This window comes from Schistocerca serialis, chromosome 9 (genome assembly GCF_023864345.2).
Source record: "Schistocerca serialis cubense isolate TAMUIC-IGC-003099 chromosome 9, iqSchSeri2.2, whole genome shotgun sequence".
In the NCBI taxonomy this organism is placed as follows: domain Eukaryota; kingdom Metazoa; phylum Arthropoda; class Insecta; order Orthoptera; family Acrididae; genus Schistocerca; species Schistocerca serialis.
The window spans coordinates 114,667,583-114,688,811 of NC_064646.1; the positions used below are offsets into that span (position 1 = coordinate 114,667,583).

The window sequence follows — 21,229 nt, forward strand, 5'->3', positions numbered from 1 at the left end:
TATTAAAATTCAAATGGCTCTGAGCACTATGGGACTTAACATCTATGGTCATCAGTCCCCTACAACTTAGAACTACTTAAACCTAACTAACCTAGGGACATCACACAACACCCAGTCATCACGAGGCAGAGAAAATCCCTGATCCCGCCGGGAATCGAACCCGGGAACCCGGGCGTGGGAAGCGAGAACGCTACCACACGGCCACGAGCTGCGGACTGTGACACATATTAAAATATGTGGTATTGCGTACGCGGGCGAAGCTGGTGACAAAAAGTAAAAACATTGTATACCTCGAAGCACTTTCTCAAATTTAATTTACTGCACAAAAATTTACTTTCATTTATTTTGTTCTTGCAAATGTGTCCGCTTTGTAAGTTTATGCCCACTATTAAAGAAAAAGAAGCATTGCAAAACTTGCCGGTTTAATAATAATAATAATTATTATTATATACAGTATATACAGGCTGCGGATATTTAAAAGAGGTGAGTAACTGAAGGAAAATTACACTGAACGACAATAAATTTTATGCGATAGTTTACGTACGCGTTCTTTGTTTTCTCAGAAGAGTAACCGTGGAAGATTTCAGCAATGTATCTACTAGCAACAGAGTTCGTATCGTCTCATGTCGTTTACAGCTTGCGACAAATTTTCTATAGCTGTAGCACATTTTAACATAACCAGTACTGCTGGTGGCGTGCACACATCATACGTAACTGACTACGACGGAACGCAACCACTACTAGTGGCGGTGCACGCATCACAACTTACGACGGAACGCTGAAGTCATACGTATGCCAGTGTAGCTGGAAATGGAAATTCACAAACTAAATACTTCCGAATGATGCAGCGTTCAATTTACAAATTCGCTCAAATGGTTCTGAGCACTATGCGACTTAACATCTGAGGTCATCAGTCCCCTAGAACATAGAACTAGTTAAACCTAACTAACATAAGGACATTACACACATCCATGCCCGAGACAGGATTCGAACCTGCGACCGTAGCGGTCGCGCGGTTCTAGACTGAAGTGCCTAGAACCGCTCGGCTACACCGGCCGGAAATTCGCTCATCACACGAAAGATACGTGGTAATCTATGTCACGGTTATGGAGATTGATTTGATGACGTTCTCTTCATACTTGTTCTGTATTCTACGATACACGAACTTTGGCATTTATTGAGTCTGCGGGAGTGTCTGCTATAGACATAGAAAATTCGATCACAAACCGCAGAGTGTGGGAAACTTGGCCGTCTGGCGTGATGGAGGGTAGTCGCTGATGGAAACACCAACTACGATGACGGAATCGACAAGACGCCACGAGTCATTACACTTTCATTGCGGAGATATCTGTGGAACAGATGTGGGTGTACGTGGGCAGCACGCCCGACGGAAGACGACAGTTACCCACCTGCCTGGCTTCCTGTGTCTGTTCGCCCCACATGGCGAGCGCCAGAGTAGCCTGTAACATACGGGCCATCTGGCTACTGCTAGCAGTCACTGTCTCCCCACGCGATCATATGACTAGTAAATAATAGTTTTGCTTTTTTTACCCAAGAGTAGAAGGGTTGCACCCATTGTGAAAATCCAGCAGCGCTGAAAAGCGTCGTCATGGAAGAGAATCATGGATTATACGAAAATCGGAGAATCAGTGTTTTATAAGTGGTCCTACAGAGACAGCAAAGGACTTGGAAGAGGAGTTGAACGGAATGGACAGTGTCTTGAAAGGAGGGTATAAGATGAACATCAACAAAAGCAAAACAAGGATAATGGAATGTAGTCGAATCAAGTCGGGTGATGCTGAGGGAATTAGATTAGGAGATGAGACACTTAAAGTAGTAAAGGAGTTTTGCTATTTGGGGAGCAAAAAACTGATGATGGTCGAAGTAGAGAGGATATAAAATGTTGACTGGCAATGGCAAGGAAAGCGTTTCTGAAGAAGAGAAATTTGTTAACATCGAGTATAGATTTAAGTGTCAGGAAGTCGTTTCTGAAAGTATTTATATGGAGTGTAGCCATGTATGGAAGTGAAACATGGACGATAAATAGCTTGGACAAGAAGAGAATAGAAGTTTTCGAAATGTGGTGCTACAGAAGAGTGCTGAAGATTAGATGGGTAGATCACATAACTAATGAGGAAGTATTGAATAGAATTGGGGAGAAGAGGAGTTTGTGGCACAACTTGACCAGAAGAAAGGATCGCTTGGTAGCACATGTTCTGAGGCATCAAGGGATCACCAATTTAGTATTGGAGGGCAGCGGGGAGGATAAAAATCGTAGAGGGAGACCAAGAGATGAATACACTAAGCAGATTCAGAAGGATGCAGGCTGCAGTAGGTACTGGGAGATGAAGAAGCTTGCACAGGATAGAGTAGTATGGAGAGCTCCATCAAACCAGTCTCAGGACTGAAGACCACAACAACAACAACTGAAGAATCGTGGAAATTAAGTGTCCTGGAAAGAAATGGAGGGTCTCCGCAGGATCGGGGAGAAATGAAGTATTTGCGAAACACCAACAACAAGAAAGGGTGGGGTCAAACGAAATGTATTAAAGACAACGTCCGGGAAGAGCTTAGATAGTCCTCCGGGTGGCCGTATAGGACCAAAGTTGTAAGAGGAGTGCCAAGAGCCATTCTGAGACGAAGAGAGCTGCACGTGAGGAAAAATCTTGGCGGGTCGGATCAAACCAGTTAGACGTGAAAAAAATTGGTCAAGTTCGGGTAGGACTCACGCAATTACGGTTCCGCACGTACATAGTTATGTAAATACACCGCTCGTCCACCCTGGAAATCGAGAATCTCAACGGTTTATGCCTGTTAGTGATATCGATACCGGCAGGACATTGGTCCCGGGAATTCCAGGACGGTACTAAAATCTCTACAGAAACTCCTCAGACTAGGCAGAACATAAAAAAAAGAAGCGAGCAGGAAATATCAGTTTACATATGTAGAGACAGAAGATTTAATAAAAAAATGATTTACTTACTAAAATATGACTACAACTTACATTTTATGTTTGCATGGAGTGATGTTCATCTATTATGCTTTTGACAGATGATGAATGCAATCTATGTCCAAATGGCAAAATACACTCATGCTCATAAATTAAGGATAATTGCAGAACGTGGTGCCAGACAACGTCGCACTACACAAAACTGTCGCTAATAGCATAGGCACATAGGGAACACACACGACACAGGTCTGTAAGTCCACCTCTATACAGGTAGCTTTCAAAGAGATTGAGGGGTTGGTATCTGGTTCCTGGTTCACGCCAGATGAAAACCCGGTGAGAATCACTGTTTAGACTATACCTGGACTCGTCCGTGAACATAACCTGGGACCACTGTTCCAATTACCATGTACTTTGTTCTTGACATCAGGCCTTACGGGCTCTCCTGTGACCAGGGGTCAGTGGAATGCAGCTTGCAGGTCTCCGGACGAATAAACCATGTCTGTTCAGTCGTCTGTAGACTGCGTGTCTGGAGACTACTGTTCCAGTGGCTAAGGTTCTGAGCAAGGCTACCTGCAGTACTCCGTGGCCGTCTGCGGACACTGATGGTGAGATATTTGTCTTCTTGTGGTTTTGTATACTGTGGATGTCCCGTACTGTAGCGCCTGGACACGTTTCCTGTCTGCTGGAATCGTTGCCATAATCTTGAGATCACACTTTGTGGCACACGGAGGGCCCGTGCTACGACCTGCTGTTTGACCAGCCTCCAGTCGCCCTAGTATTCTACCCCTCATAACGTCATCAATGTGTGTCCTTTGAGCCATTTTCAACACACAGTCACCATTAGCACGCCTGAGAACATCTGCACACTTACTCGCTGCACCGTACTCTGACATGCAACAACACACCTCTGCGTATGTGGACTGCTGCCAGCGACACTGTGCGACGGCCGCAGGTCAAATGCACTACATGGTCATACCCCGAGGTGATTTAAACTTGCTTGCAAACCGCCCATCAGAGCGTTGTTTCACCATGTATCAGCATTATCCTTAATTTATGAGCATGAGTGTGTATTTTTTGTGATATAATTACAATTTAACATGTCTCAGATTTCTATGAAATCTTGATCTTGCCGAATTTCATGATTCTAGGTCAACGGGAAGTACCCTACAAGTTTTGATGAGTGAGTTTGCGAGTGTCAAAATATGTGACATAAGTGATTTTGATTGCAGTGACTTAAAAGTTTATAATTTTTACGCAGCCAAGGGACGATAGACGTTAGTACGTTATATAAATTTGAACTTGATGCGTCTGTCCGTTCCTAACAAAAAGGATTTTTAGCAGTCAGATAGACAACAAAGCAATCCCATAAGGGCTCCATTTTTATTGTCTGCGGCACAGAACCCTAAAAACATACGTGGTCCTTTGTCTGGCATCTCAAACAGTATGAATACTACATAAGTATAAAAATGCGATAATGTGGCATGTGTTTTAACAAAACTATGAAATTCTATACGTGATTTAAGGCAACAAGCCTATGAACACTAAATTACACTGCGTTGTGGTAGAAATTAGCATTACACATTTTCTTATCTTTAACCAAATCATTGTGCTACAACAATTATTATTTCAGAAGGGCAAATATATCAATTTGACTGATGGCCGCACTTTCTGACAGATAGCTATTCTTACTGTCAGTGAATATTCGCGTGTTAATGTCTGTCACAGTTGCTTTGAAAAGAGCCACTGCCGTCAAACTTTTTAACTGCTTCCCGGTATTGAAGTATGATGCACCTTGTTAATCAATGCACACCACGACTACACATCCGGTGCGTCACTTCTCTTCTTAACACAATTAGCCTAGTTGTTTTCCATGAGTATGTGACATGTTCATGTTTCACGAGTTCTGAAATACCTCTGTTTTAATTTCGCTATTATAAAACAGATGATTATCGTAAAGCAGAAACCGGTATCTGCTTCAGTAAATCAAAACGTGACATGTTCTTGCAATTCTACAGTCAGTTTAGATAACAAGCTTACCATTTTCCTGCAAAGGTCCACGTGATCGCATTTCATTGGCAGGACAGCGGGAAAATGGTAGCAGTTTACAAATGAGACAGCTTACAAAACAAGTTGCTCGATTCAGCTTAGAATACTGCTCAAGCGTGTTGGATCCATGCCAGATAGGAGCAAGAGTGGATATACAATGTACGCATAGAATGGCAGCACGAATTGTCCCAGGTTCACACACGGGGAGCGTCACGCACGGTCTGGTGAAAAATCTGTTTGGCTGACGTTTCGTGATAGCCTCTCAGCTATCGCGAAAAAACCTACTTACAGTGCTTCGAAAAGCAGCATTAAGTGAAGAATCGAGAAATATACCAGTACTTCAGCGCCCTACGAGTCGTTCCCGCAAGGACCACGAAAACAAGTTTATACTCGTTATATCTCGCACAGAAACAGTTAAGCAGTCACTGTTCATGTGATCCATACCGGTACCCGATTGGAACAGAAGGAAACCACAACATGCCTCAAAATGGATTTTCACAGGAAGTATGGATATTTAGATTTAATAATATGATGATTAAGCCGGCCGGGGTGGCCGAGCGTTTCTAGGCGCTACAGTCTGGAACCGCGCGACCGCTACGGTCGCAGGTTCGAATCCTGCCTCGGGCATGGATGTGTGTGATGTCCTTAGGTTAGTTAGGTTTAAGTAGTGCTAAGTTCTAGGGAACTGATGAGCTCAGAAGTTAAGTCCCATAGAGCTCAGAGCCATTTGAACCATTTTTTTGATTAAGGTTTTCACCAAAAGGTATCAGTGAAGTGGGGTCCAGGAAGAGCTTGGCGTTAAACATATCTTCGGACGGGTACGAGTAGCAAACAACGTCGACTCTCTCGTAGACTTGCTGTGTGGAGGCGAACGGTTCACAACTGTCTACTGCACTACGCCTGCACTACGACAGCTCATTATTCAGCTAAAGCGTCATTTACCTGCGGAACACGCAACAACCCTGGGAAATATTTTCATTATAAGCAAAGGCCATGTATTTCTGTGCGTTTACACAGAAAACGTGTCCGTGTGCTCTTACTTTTAGTTCGTCGAGCCTAGTAATTTTGTGGAAAAGCGCGCATCCAGAAACCGAGAGGTCACGGGATCGAATCCCGGTCTAGCGGCGGAACTTTTTCAGTTACCCGTCATCCCTTAATTATACGAAAACATGGCAGAAACGACACTTGGTTCGGCTTCCGCGTTAAACTTCCCTTTTACTTGTATGATTACGGGGTTAGGAACACTTAAGTCGAAACAGAACCTGCACCTCTTCTACCAGCACTTTCGTGTGAAGCCCAGCTCGCTCTGTTCGTCCACAACACCCGGAAAGCAGCAGACGCCGTGTTCCACGACTTTCTGAAGGCGTTAGATACAGTTCCGCACTGCCGCCTAATAAAGAAAATACGTTCGTACGGAGTATCAGACCAGCTGCGCGATTGGATTGAAGAACGGAACAGAGCATGTCATTGTGAACGAAGAGAAATCTTCTGACGCAAAAGTAACACGGGAAGTACCCCAAGGAAGTATTATAGCTTCACTACTTCTCTATCTATAGGAGTATATGCGGTGTAGTAGACAATTTCGGAAGTTTCATGAGGATTTTAGCGGGTGACGTTATTTTATACAGAGTCGTCGCAACGCTAGAAAATTGTAGCGAAGCACAAGGAAGACCTGCAGAGGACTGACGTCTAGTGCAAGCACTGGCGATTGGCCTTCAGCAAAAACAAATGTAACGTACTGCGAATACATAAGCAGAAAGAACTATAATTGTGCGATTACACAACAGCAGAACAATTACTGGAAGGAGCCACTTCCATAAAATATATGGGAGTATGTGTACAGGGCGATTTAAAGTGGAACATCCAAACAAAACTAATGTCAGACAGATTCATTGAAAGATTCCTCAGCAAATGTAGTTCAAAAATGGTTCTGAGCACTATGGGACTCAACTTCTGAGGTCATCAGTCCCCTAGAACCTAGAACTACTTAAGCCTAACTAACCTAAGGACATCACGCACATCCATGCCCGAGGCAGGATTCGAACCTGCGACCGTAGCGGAAATGTAGTTCATCAACGAAGAAGTAGCTTACAAAACACTCGTTCGACCGATACTTTAATACTGTTCGTCAGTGAGGGATCCGCACCAGACGGGACTGACAGAGAAAAGGGAGAAGATCCAAAGAAAAGCAGCGCGTGTCGTTACAGGTTCATTTAGTATGCCCGAAAGCGCCATTGGCACGCCAGCCAACTCCAGTGGCAGAGGCTGCAGGGGAGGCGTTCTGCATCACGGTATGGTCTACTATTCAAGTTCCGATAGCGTGCGTACCTAGGAAAGCCAACTAACATATTCCTTCCTGCTAGATATATCTTGCGAAAAGACCATCAAGACAAAATTAAAGAGATTCGAGCCCACGCGAAGCCCAGCTAGTAATCGTTCTTCCCGCGGAGGATTCGCGACCGGAACAGGAAATTAGGGTAAGTGACAATAGGTGCACGAAATACCGCCCGACACACACCGCAAAGTGGCTTATCGAGTATACACGTAGGTGACGAAGTGGCGTCCAATTCGAACACCAGGCCGTTGAGCCACAATAAATTATTATTACTTTTGGATCGATTTGTACAGAATACGAATATAACAGAGGGCACGTGGGCAGCTTTCAGGGTTAGGAAAGGCAAGTTAGCGCATCCTACGCACGAACCGACTCAGTCCGTATTGCAACCCCCGATTTCGCCGGAGCGTCCCTGACACGCTAACCGCTGGCGCCCGTGTAAACAGTGTGGGAGCTGAGAGGAAACCGTGCAACAGGACCGGTCAGAGTGGCGGACAAGAGAAACCCGCGCTGCCACCTGTCGGGCTGCCATAAAGCCGCGCCAGCGACACAGGATGACGCGTGACGCAATGCGCGCGGAGGCGCGCCGCTCCTGCGCCGCCACCGCGCGGCGGTCTTCCAGCGCTGTCGAAACGACTACCACACAACTGTCCCCACAACCAGCTGCCACAGGCGTAACTTTTCCATTGGCGAATGCGTGACAATACAGTCCTCGCTATTGCATCGGTTCTGTTGTTTTTCTTGCTGGTTAATTACAAAGCAATCAGGAATTACAGAAAAAAAAATCATTTTTCGTCTTTTTACATTATTAAATTGAAATTTGATTTCTGACGACAAAGGTAAAATAAAGCTCTTCAGTGAAACTTCCTGACAGAGTAAAACTGTGTGTCGGAACGAGACTCGAACTCGGGACCTTTGCCTTTCGCGGGCAAATGCTCTACCGAGGAGACGAGGTACTGGCAGAACTGAAGCTGTGAGGACGGGTAGTGAGTCGTGCTTGGGTAGCGCAGTTGGTAGAGCACTTGCCCGTGTAAGGCAAAGGTCCCGAATTCGAATCTCGGTCCGGCAAACAGTTTTAATCTGTCAGGAAGTTTCATATCAGCGCACACTCCGCTGCGGAGTGAAAATCTCATTCTGGAAAGCTCTTCAGTGTCAAAAGCAGCTTAGATTTTTGTTTATTATGAATTTTTTTTAAATGTACTGTGGAGAAATTATCCTACCTGGGAGAGCAAACTTCAATAGCGCCCCACAAGGTTCAATTCTAGGTATACTTATTTCTCATACGTATCTTCGTTAACAGTTTTTTTCTTCCCTTAAGAAAAGGATGCCTAGTCCTTTTTGCAGACGACACGTCTTACAAACCACACCGATAGACTTATGGCAATATAAGCAATCATAAATAATGTCTTAGATTTACTGACTGCTTTTCTGGAAGTGGTATCGCCTTAATTTTGGAAAAATAAAACATGTATTTCCTGTTCATGATAGAGTACAATGCTAACTATATACACTGTCTGATCAAAACTAGCCGGACACCCGTATGTAATGCGTAATGGACCACAAGATGTCGCAAGGGGCGGACCTGCCTTCATAGGAGGAGGCAGGGACGATGAGTGATTTGGAGAGATGAGTCACGCTGTACCCTATAGCAATCGATGGAAGGGTCTGAGTATGGCGAATGTCTGGAGAACATTACCTGCAGTCATGTGTACTGCCAACAGTGAAGTACAGAGGATGTTATGGTCTGGGATTGTTCTTCGTGATTGGGGTGAGGTTCTCTTATTGCGCTGTGATGTAAACAGATTTTCCTTCTTTTTGTCCTGCGTACAGTAGAGGTACAGTTCGAAGGAGATGACAGATTGTGTCAACATGACAATGCGTTCGTCTACTGTTTCTGGACAGTATCATTCCTGGAACGGACTGGTCTGCCCAGAGTCCCGCCCTAAACCCAGTGGAACATGTTTTCTTATACGTGTTGATGAGGATTTAATTAAAATGGTAAACGCACATCCCGAAGTTTACGAAACAATTTAGCCACTTTTGCAACTCGTGTCATTTATAAGCGAAGGACAGAACATTAGAGCTTAACGTCCCATCAACGACTAGGTGATCGGAGTCGCAGTACGAACTCGGGAAGCTGAAATAATTCGATCATACACCTTTCAAAAGAACTTTTTTGCAATTTGTGTTTTTAGCGAAACTTAAAACTGAATGGTCGAACACTGACTTGAAGCGCCGTACCTGAAAAGACCCGAGTCTTATTGTAAGCACTCCGATAGCCATCTCATGTCACGCCATGTCTCTGTAAACTGTAATTTGTGCTGTTGAAACTATCGTGTGACAATGCATACACTCTTTCAAGGAATTTCTTGAATTACTTCCTTGTGAGAAGGAATAATTGTGTCCATAACTGCAACGCTATTAGGAAACAACCACCCTTATTAACACCGCCTTAGTTAGGAAGGGAGGGATGTGGCTTACCAAAATCTTTGATAAGTCACCTAATAAGGCGTGCTGGTCCCCGGAACGAATCTGCCCGGCGGATTAGTGTCCGAGGTCAGGTGTGCCGGCCAGTCTGTGGATGGTTTTTAAGGCAGTTTTCCATCTGCTTCGGCGAATACGGGCTGGTTCCCCTTATTCCGCCTCAGTTACATTATGTCTGCGATTGCTGCGCAAACACTTTCTCGACGTACGCGTACACCACAATTACTCTACCACACAAACAAAGGGGTTACACTCGTCTGGTGTGAGACGTTCCCGGAGGAGTCAACTGGGGGTCGTACTGCACAATAATCCTGGGTTCGGTGTGGGGCGGCGGTGGGGTGAGTGGACTGCTGTAGGCTGTTGTGGGGCTGTGTACCGTCATTTCTAGGTCCCCAGTTCCATACAATACAATACCTAATGACAAGAAATGCGTGAGATGTTGCAGAGCTAATTCTGAAATTAAGATGAAATATTTTCGTGAAATATTATTTCGTAAGAGAATTTATACTTCGAAGTTTTAGCTTCTGTTGTGGAAAAGAATTACGTACTGACAAATGTCAGGAATCGATTTTTTTCACTGTTACACAATCTCGTCGACGATCAGGATGCTGCAATATTAAAACCTTATTTACGTCAGATAGCGTACAATGGTTCGTTATGTCATTACGATGTGTCGTATTACTGACCAATGCAACTGTAAACTAAATTAGCTTTACTTTCCTGGTCGTTTGTGAACATGAAAAGACGAACCAATAAATAATAGTGATGCTCGCTCCAACTACTTCAACAGCTCTGTCTCCTTCAAGACAGCCATCCGCTGAGGTGAAAATCAACAGAAACAGCCAATCAAATGGCTCTGAGCACCATCGGACTTAACATCTTAGGTCATCAGTCCCCTAGAACTTAGAACTACTTAAACCTAACTAACCCCGGCCGCGGTGACCGTGCGGTTCTGGTGCTGCAGTCCGGAACCGCGGGACTGCTACGGTCGCAGGTCCGAATCCTGCTTCGGGCATGGGTGTGTGTGATGTCCTTAGGTTAGTTAGGTTTAAGTAGTTCTAAGTTCTAGGGGACTTATGACCTAATATGTTGAGTCCCATAGTGCTCAGAGCCATTTGAACCATTTTGAACCTAACTAACCTAAGGACATCACACACATCCATGCCCGAAGCAGGATTCGAACCTGCGACCGTTGTGGTCGCACGGTTCCAAACTGACGCGCCTAGAACCGTTCGGCTACACCGGCCAGCGAAACAGCCAATCCTCAGAAAAAACGCGACAAGCGCTACAAGACCGGCGAAGTCCATTCCAGTTACACGGTCGTTCTTCCGACGGTACTCTAATTCACTACGCTAGAAAGAGCGAGAGCGGAGGAACGTAATTAGCTTTTCTATGCCTTAGCGTAGCAGATCGCAGATCTTGCTGCTCCCCCTCCTCAACATACCTTGCCACATTTCCTGAGATAAGCAACAAATGCTAAACACACGTAGAAAACTTTAAAATCACTGTCAAATATCTGTGGGCTGGTTTGTCCAAAATTAAAAAATAAAGTAGGTGAGACAAACAGGTGTCATCTCTCATTTGCTGTATACGTTTTCGGGCATCTTTCAAACGCGTGTTAATGTTTCTCCGAACTATTTTATTAATCGTACACTGCCTAGTGACGCATGTTTATCTCTAGCAGCATGAGAATGCACCAAGATGCAGTGTCTGCGGCGCCACACTCACGGCGCACTATGTTTCGGCGTCATGTATTTCGTATTGTGATAGGAGGGAAGAGGGACTTACCCAACGACGAAGCAACAGCAAGAAAAAATGTTGAATTTTGTGTTGCACCCGGACTCCCGCCCAGTTTAACTGGACGAAGGTTTTAATGTGTTTCAGGCTGGCTGGCTTATCCTATTAGATCTGCGATCAACCAGTCGTCTGAAAGCCATCAACTGTTTTATTAAAACTATTAACGTATGACTACGGCATGAATAGATGTAATAGGGATTGTATGTGAAATTTTTTATGACTGCGACTGTAGTTCTGCGGCATTTACTTTCCGCTTTAACGACAGTACCTCGAGCTTCAGAAAGGGCGCTTATGTCCACGTTGCTTAGCGCCCAATTATTCTCAGTTTATCCATCCATCCATCAATCCGTCAAGACTGTGCCACTACTCCGCTATCATCATTGTATGTCTCGTGATATATCGCGCTGGGATCGTAAGAGTAAGATAAGAGACCAGGGCGTGTGCGAAGGCATTTATACTGTCATTATTCCCTCTGATAAATACGCGAATGGAATAGGGCAGATAGAAGTATCCCCCGCCATGCATTGTACAGTGGCTCACGGAGTATATATGAAGATGCGAGCAGGATTATTTGGTTGTTCCGACGTATTTCAGTCCAAAACAAATAAATATTGGGGCGCAGACCGGGAGGGAAGAGAAATACTGGATTCCTACAGAGGCGTCCAGCACTTCCACTTCCGTTTATCAATTTCCAACTTGAATACTAGTACCACACGTGTTATCACCATTCATTAGAAAATGATGTGGTTGTCTGTTCCTCTTACAAGGTCGACGAACAATCGGAACAAGATAACGGCAGATAAGCGTGCTTAGCGAAATTTGCCTTTTATCTTGGTTGTGTGACAACTGCGTGATAAGGGTTTGAAAGTTACTCCGCCAAAACGGGAAACAGTTACGTCACCGAAAAAGTAGGTTTTCGGCAAAGCTTAAAAAAACAGTGAGGAAACAATTATTCATCAGGATTCCATACATAAAGCGGCCACCCCAAAATTTAAAAACAGATCAAGATACACAAGCAAAATTCCTGATAAGGAGCGGGCAATACTGAGGTGTTTTATTATTTATGGAAGTATTACTGTTACGGAGTTTTTGTGGAGCAATGTACTTTAATGGTATTTGATATCTGTTGGAAAAATAAAGTGATTTAACGCTTCCTAATTTCAGCAGTGGAGCTTTACGCAAACGAAAAATCGTCAAGACAAGATGAAGTTTACCACATCAACATATTTTCGTCTTCCTCCATTGCTACGTAAACATCGTAATCAGAGTAACGTCACATCTATACATAAGAGATGAACGAAAGGAATACAGCATTATCGTCTGGGCGAAGTACTAATATATGTGATTTGCCGTTGTTTTCCTCTGTCCTGTTAACGCAGTGTCTAGCGTGAATCTGTGCCGTGTGGCTGACTTGTGCTTATGCCGTATAGTCCATGTGTGTGGTGTTACGGATGATTATGGAATGAAAAGTGGTGATGAAAGTGCAGAATTGACGCAATATGCGAAAGTTTGGGTGTAATTCAGTCACGGCGAAAGGTGAGTTTTAATTTTAAAAAGCCATCGCATCCGGCCCAACTATCAAACTAGCGCGAGTTTAGGTACGGAGGGAGATGAACATAATATTTGGCTTTAACTGTGTAGTACCAGTGCCTATGCCTTTACGTTTGGCCGGCCGGAGTGGCCGTGCGGTTCTAGGCGCTACAGTCTGGAGCCGAGCGACCGCTACGATCGCAGGTTCCAATCCTGCCTCGGGCATGGATGTGTGTGATGTCCTTAGGTTAGTTAGGTTTAATTAGTTCTACGTTCTAGGCGACTGATGACCTCAGCAGTTAAGTCGCATAGTGCTCAGAGCCATTTGAACCTTTACGTTTACCACTTCAGCTGACTTTTATTGTGAAAAGTCTTAGAACGAGTATAAATAATTGCTGTATCAATGTATTCGTTTTCCCCCTCCCCCCTCCGACCGCCGTATCATCCTCACTAAGGATGCGGATAGGAGGGGCGTGTGGTCAGCACACCGCTCTCCCGGTCGTTATGATGGTTTTCTTTGACAGAGTCGCTGCCATTCGGTCGAGTAGCTCCTCAACTGGCATCACGAGGCTGAGTGCACACCGAAAAATGGCAACAGCGCATGGTAGCCCGCATGGTCACCCATCCAAGTGCCGGCCATGCCCGATAGCGCTTAACTGCGGTGATCTGACGGGAACCGATGTATCCACTGCGGCAAGGCCGTTACTGAAAATATGTTAGATATGAGATAATGTGTGCATGCGTTTCTAGTGTACATCCTTGAACAAACGAACAAATCGGAAGATAACGTAACAAAACAGAAATTGCGGAAATAACTGAAGCCACAGGAATTTCAAGAAAATTAGTGGTAGCTCGTACTCCTTTTTTCACTTTCGCGTAGCATTCTCACATCCAAAAACAAATTTAAGTGTTTATTTTTTACGAGAGAGATTACCGATGGGCAGAACGCAGCTGGCTTGACGCTGTTGCGATCGCATGAACTGCGCCTCAGCGGCTACAGCTGTGCTCCTGAGCTCTTGCAAGCCACGTCTGCAGCGCACGTTGCCGACCTGGCGGCGCCAACAAGTCTCTACTTCCTACGCGCACGCGAAGCGCAGCAGTCCACCGAAGGACACCGCGTCCTGGTCGCAGTGGCTTGCGTAAGGCGTCACTGGCTGACCCGTCGGGGCCACGAGAAGCTAGGAGTGTCTGCGAACTTGGCCGACGTCTCATTAACGGCTTACAAACTATTTCCACAGATGTCCCGCAGCGCTGTAAGTCGTCGGCTTCTTTTGCTACCTCCGCACACAATATTTTGTTTTAGTACAAGGTGCCCTATAGAAAACCACTTCCAAACCGTCGAAAATTCAACGAGAATAGGTTGCCAGGTCCAGAAACAGAAAAACTGAGTTCCGTGTTATATATTGCCGGCCAATTTGTTTTACGAGCCGGACTACCCATTTTACACAGAAATAGTGAGGGTATTTTTGAGTCGATTATTAACAAGCAGTTATACTCCTTTTTGTGAGATCAGCCTTAAATGAGCTTAAACTAAAAAAATAATAATGAGTAAACAGCCTTAAAATTTGGCATTACGATAGCAACTCTCAGTGCTGAGACTTCTTCCTAAGATAATCATATTTCAAAATAAACTAAAACTTCTTCGTTTTACAAAATAAACAATAAGGTCTGTCGCTCACTCATAATACGAAAGCTGTCGCGTGCGGTTTTTGTAACTATTATTTGGTTTCAGGTGAAGCCCATTTCACCAGTTACAATTATTGCACATAATGACACAAACAGGAGACTGGTCTGATTTCATTACAAAATAAGATAATTAAACAAGATAAGAAGCCAACAAAATGCATTAGTCTGACTGCATCAACACAATAAAAGCTTCCAATTATATATATACGTAATGAAACATTAGAGATATTCTGAAATTTTAAAGTACCCTTTCGCAAAGTTGGATGAAATGGCAGGTATAATTGGGACGGAGTGGGTGGGCATCGGCTCATTGGCACTTTCTATTTTGTCTCGCTCACTCTGAGCGTAGAGACTTTGGGATGGTGCATGATTAAGCTCGTACACCCTACGAAGAAAACATAGGACACAGACATAAGACGTAAGAGTATATCCTTATAGTGTACCTCATACCTCGTGTTTACATCATTAGGCTGGGACGGGCCATAGTTGTCCATTTTCTGCTATTAAAAAGCCTAAAACACCGGACAAAAAAATGGCTCTGAGCACTATGGGACTTAACTTCTGAGGTCATCAGTCCCCTAGAACTTAGAACTACTTAAACCTAACTAACCTAAGGACATCACACACACCCATGCCCGAGGCAGGATTCGAACCGGCGGTCGTAGCGGTAGCGCGGTTCCAGGCTGAAGCGCCTAGAACCGCACGGCCACACCGGCCGGCAAAACACCGGACAGGCCAGACTTGAATGTCTCTGACCGGATACGACCGAAAAATGCCGGACACGACACCTGACAACCTTATCTCAGTGTTTTTTAGGGATGGTGCTAAGAGATTATGCTCGTGAGGAGGCAAATCGTTACAGAAGAATATTACCGGAATTACAGGAGGCTGTCAGGACGAAGCTTTGCAGGAAATTGTCGAAGGAGGGTGCTTTTGCTCCACGACAATGCCCCAACTCAGTTCGCACAAGACACTCAGACACACTGCTTCTTTGGGGCATCAAAGTTTGCTTCACCCTCGTATTCTCCTGTCACGGCACCCAATGACTTCTTCCTCTTTCCTCAGATGAATAAGCCTTTGCCTGGCACTTATTTCCAGAATGACAAGGAGCTGATTTTTGAGGTGAAGCTTTTCTTGAAAAACCAAAATCCATACTTCACGACCAATCGTTGGGAAAAACATGTCACACTGAAGTGTGAATACCGTCTATATAAAAAGAAAGAGAAAAACCGACGCGCCTTGAAGTGATTAGCCAAATGGGATGGAAATCGGAAAACGTGGTTTACATGTGCAGACGAAAGTCAATAACGCGATGTTCCAACTCTGGCCCTTACGCAATTAAGTTATTCGGCTCGGTATTGATCTAGAGTTGTCAGATGTCCTCCTGGGACAAATTCTGTCCAACTGACGCGTTAGATTTTCAAAATTCCCGAGATCGTTAGAGGGGCCCTGCCCACATTGTTCCAAGTGTTCTCAGTTGGTAAGTGATTCGGCAACCTTACTGGCCAAAGTAGTTGGGAAGCACCGTCTGAGGGCGGGCTTTATCATGCAGAAATTTAAACCCAGGTTGCCTTGCCACGAAGATCAACAAAACGGGGCGTAGACTATCGTCGGTGTGCCGTTGCGCTGTAACGGTGCCGCGGGCGACAATGACAGATCTCATGCTATAAAAAGAATAGCACCCCAGGCCGCCACTCCTGATTACCAGGCAGTATGACGGGCGACAGTCTGGTTGGTATCCCACTGCAGTCCGAGGCTTCTCCACCCAAGTCTTCGGTCTGGAAGCTCACTGACTGGAGTAAAATTGTCTTCAAGTGGTGAGTCCCGCTTCGAGCGGAGCCCCGATGGTCAGTGAGGACGTGTCTGGAGACGCTCCGGACAGCCGTGGGATACCAACCTGACTTTCACCCACCATGCGGCCCAACAATCAGGAGTGATGGTCTGGAGTGCCGTATCATTTCATTTCATAGAAGGACACACTGCTTTTCATCCGTGGCACCCTTCAAGCACAGCGGTACGTCAACGATATTCTACGCCTCGTTTTGTTGCCCTTCATAGTATGCCATCCTGAGCTTACTTATCCTCAAGATAATGCCCGCCCGCACACTGTGGGAGTTTCTAGTGCTCGTCTTCGTGTTTGCCAAACCCTACCTTGGCCGGATCAATCATCAATTGAGGATGTTTGGAGCATTATGGGCAGCGCCCTCGAACCAGCTCGGGATTTTGACGATCCAACGCGCCATTGGGACAGAATTTGGCACGACGCCCCTCAGGAGAACATACAACAACTCTATTAACCAGTAACAAGCCGAATAACTGCTCGCACAAGGGCCAGAATTGGACCAACGCGTAACTGACTTGCTCAATTTGTGAAGCTCTTTCTCGTTAATAAATGATCCATTTTTTCTGAAATTGCAGTCATCTGACTGTACATGTACACCACATCGCCGCGCGGGATTAGCGGAGCAGTCTGAGGCGCTGCAGTCATGGACTGTGCAGCTGATCCCGGCAGACGTTCGAGTCCTCCCTCGGGCATGGGTGTGTGTTTGTCCTTAGGATAATTTAGGTTAAGTAGTGTGTAAGCCTAGGGACTGATGACCTTAGCAGTCAAGTCCCATAAGATTTCACACACATTTGACATTGGTACACCACATCCAGCCAGCGATTTCCGTCCCCTTAGGATAATTCCGTCATGATAATCGCTTTTCTTTTCGCAGAGTGTTAGTAGAGGATCACCTTCATCACCAAGTTTGATAGCGATTGCTTAATTCTTGGAGGTGATAACAAAAACTTAATGGTTATCATTTCTATACAAGAATAACGCCGCGAAGAACTTCGTTCTCACAAGCCATGTAAAGCTGTTGTTTCTGTGGTCTTCAGTCCAGAGATTGCTTTGATGCAGCTCTCCATGATACTCTATCCTGTGCAAGGTTCTTCATCTCCCAGTACCTACTACAACCTACATCCTTCTGAATCTGTTTGATGTATTCATCTCGTGGTCTCCCTCGACGATTTTTACCCTCCACGCTGCCCTCCAATACTAAATTGGTGATCCCTTGATGCCTCAGAACATGTGCTACCAACCGATCCCTTCTTCTAGGCAAGTTGTGCCACAAACTTCTCTTCTCTCCAATTCTATTCAATACTTCCTCATTAGTTATGTGATCTACCCATCTAATCTTCAACATTCTTCTGTAGCACCACATTTCGAAAGCTTCTATTCTCTTCTTGTCTGGTATTCTACTATTAATCGTCCATGTTCCACTCCCATACTTGGTTACACTCGTTACAAATACTTTCAGAAACGACTTCCTGACACTTCAATCTATACTCGATGTTAACAAATTTCTCTTCTTCAGAAACGCTTTCCTTGCCATTGCCAGTCTACATTTTACATCCTTTCTACTTCGACAATCATCAGTTATTTTGCTCCCCAGATAACAAAACTCCTTTACTACTTTAGTGTCTCATTTCCTAATCTAATTCCCTCAGCATCACCCAATTTAATTCGACTACATTTCATTATACTCGTTTTGCTTTTGTTGATGTTCGTCTTATACCTTCCTTTCAAGACACTGTCCATTCCGTTCAGCTGCTATTCCAGGTCCTTCGCTGTCTCTGAAAGAATTACAATGTCATTGGCGAACCTCAAAGTTTTTATTTCTTAAGGCTACAACCATGTCTCACTCCCTTCCCAACCAATGCTTCCCCTTCACGCCCCTCGACTCTTATAAATGCCATCTGGTTTCTGTACAATTTGTAAATAGCCTTTCGCTCACCAGATGGTAGAGTTTTGTCAGGACTGGCTCTCCCAAGGCTGTCAGTAGTTCTAATGGAATGTTGTCTACTCCCAGGACCTTGTTTCGACTCGGGTCTTTCAGTGCTCTGTCAAACTCTTCACGCAGTATCATATCTCCTATTTCATCTTCATCTACAATCTCTTCCATTTCTATAATGTTTAACACCAGTGATTTCTGCATGAAAAATGATTTCCACGAGCCAGTCTGCCAGTACAGCGTTGTGTACTGTCGCGCTGTCTACTCCCCTTGGCTAGCCCACGGCGCCAGTTGGTCGCCGCGGCACAGCAGGTGCCTGAACGGCGGCAGCTGGCCAAGGCCCGGGCGTACATGCACAGGAAGCCACGCCGGTTGGCCAGGCGGCGCAGGCGCGAGGTACTGTTACATCAGCGCCGTGCAGTGACGTGACGTGACGCGGGAACACGCACAGCGTTGCCACCAGCCGCTGGGAACTTCGCTGTGCTCCCATCTCATCTGGCAACGGACTGAGGAAAAAGCACGCTGGTGCCATAAAGTCAACACCCTGTTGACAATCTGAAGGAGAACTGCTTCTGCGAGTCCTCGTTCAACTAAGAGGTAGTGACTTAATCTTCAGTGGTGGTGTCAAACCTTGTGACTCGTACACGAAACGTCAGAACTTTTCATCATGGTCAGATCATCTGTGACATATGGGGTACGACTTAAAAAACATTTAATTGGGGTACTAAACCGAATAAATCATAATTACTTTATTTTTCTACACTGAACCGCCAGAGAAACTAGTATAGGCAGGCTTATTCAAGTACAGAGATATGCAAACAGGCGCTGCGGTCGGCAACGCCTATATAAAACAAGAAGTGTCTGGCGCAGTTGTTAGATCGGTTACTGCTGGTACAATGGCAGATTATGAAGACTTAAATTCACCGTGGCGTTATAGTCATCTCCGAGGTTGCGATGAAGTGGGGATTTCCCGTATGACCATTTCACGAGTGTACCGTGAATATCAAGAATCCGGTAAAACATCAAATCTCCGACATCCTGCGGCCGGAAAATGATCCTGCAAGAACGGGACCAACGACGACTGCAGAGAATCGTTCAACGTGACAGAATGCAACTCTTTCGCAAATTCCTCCAGATTTCAATGCTGCACCGCCAAGTGTCAGCATGCGAACCATTAAACGAAACATCATCGATATGGGCTTTTGGAGCCGAATGCCCACTCGTGTACCCTTGATCACTGCACGACACTAAGCTTAAAGCCTTGCCTGGGCCCGTCAAACCGACATTGGACTGTTAATGAATGGAAACACGTTGCCTCGTTTCAAATTGTATCGAAAGGACGGACGTGTACGAGTATGGAGGCAAGTCAGCGGGGCACTTTTGAAGCTGGTGGAGGCTCTGTAATGGTGTGGGGTGTATGCAGTTAGAGTGATTGGGACCCCTGACACGTCTAGATACGAATATGACAGGTGACATGTACGTAAGCATCATGCCTGAGCACCTGCATCCATGCATGTCCATTGTGCATTCCGACGACTTCGGCAATTCCAGCGGGACAATGCGACATCCCACACGTTCAGAACTGCTCAAGTGTGACTCCAGGAACACTCTTCTGAGTTTAAACACTTCTCCTGGCCTCCAAACTCTCCAGACATTCATACAATGAAGGCTTTCACGACCGGATGGTACTGTTGTTGATAACAGGTCTTAAAACTCTATTAATTTCTTTGTTTGAGTAAGACCTAATTACAGCAGGCCAAAGGAAAAGAATGGTACACAGCAATGGAAGAACACGGTGTCTTTACCTTTCATTAGTAAGATCGAATCGGCAAAATTTTGCTGAAACAAAGTGGAACCGGTATTCAAACCTACCAGAAAAATGGGACAAGTACTTCGTTCTGTTAAAGATAGAAGGCCACCATTACCATCTAGCGGTGTGTATAAAATTCCGTATACTTGTGGCAAGGTCTATATTGGTACTACGAAAAGAAGTGTGAATACGAGGGTAAACGAGCATAAAAGTCTTTGCCGACTGGGAAAAATAGATAAATCGGCCGTTGTGGAACATGCACTTCAGTCAGGTGACCATGTAGTTAAGTTTTCTGAAACTACAGTTTTAAGTGCTACCACCAACTATTATCCCCGACTGTATAGGGGGGCTATTGAAATTTATAAACATGAAGATAATTTTAATAGAAAAGAAGAGGCCTTGAAATTAAGCGAGATATGGACAGTGGCGTTACAGAACCGATAAGTGATTTTTATCTATGACGGACTATTATCGATAGTTACATTTTATGTTTGACTAGTTTTCTCTCTGCTACTGTGTGCAAGCTAGACCACGCCCACTTTCCTCGGTATTTAGGCCGCTCTCCGACGCCCGACTCGCCAGTCGGCAGGACTCAACAGGACCAGCCATACCTCTGAGGATGTCCAACGTAGTATTGGACGAAACGTTAGGAATAGAAGAATTCCATGGATCACGGCCATATAACCCGGAAGAATTATCATCCCCAGACATGAACATTACTGAGCATATATGGGATGCCTTGCAACGTGCTGTGCAGAAGAGATCATTTCTCCTCCTTCCCCCCTCCTCCCGTACTCTTAGGATTTATGGACGAC

At 45.1% G+C, this 21,229-nt stretch overlaps 1 protein-coding gene and 1 pseudogene across 3 annotated transcripts in view; both read right to left on the bottom strand.

Moving 5' to 3' along the window:
* LOC126418472 (mitogen-activated protein kinase-binding protein 1) overlaps nucleotides 1-21,229 on the bottom strand; it is a 912,885-nt gene that overhangs the window by 201,835 nt on the left and 689,821 nt on the right. The gene's annotated exons all lie outside the window — the stretch shown is intronic.
* On the bottom strand, nucleotides 13,732-13,849 carry LOC126420245 (5S ribosomal RNA; annotated as a pseudogene).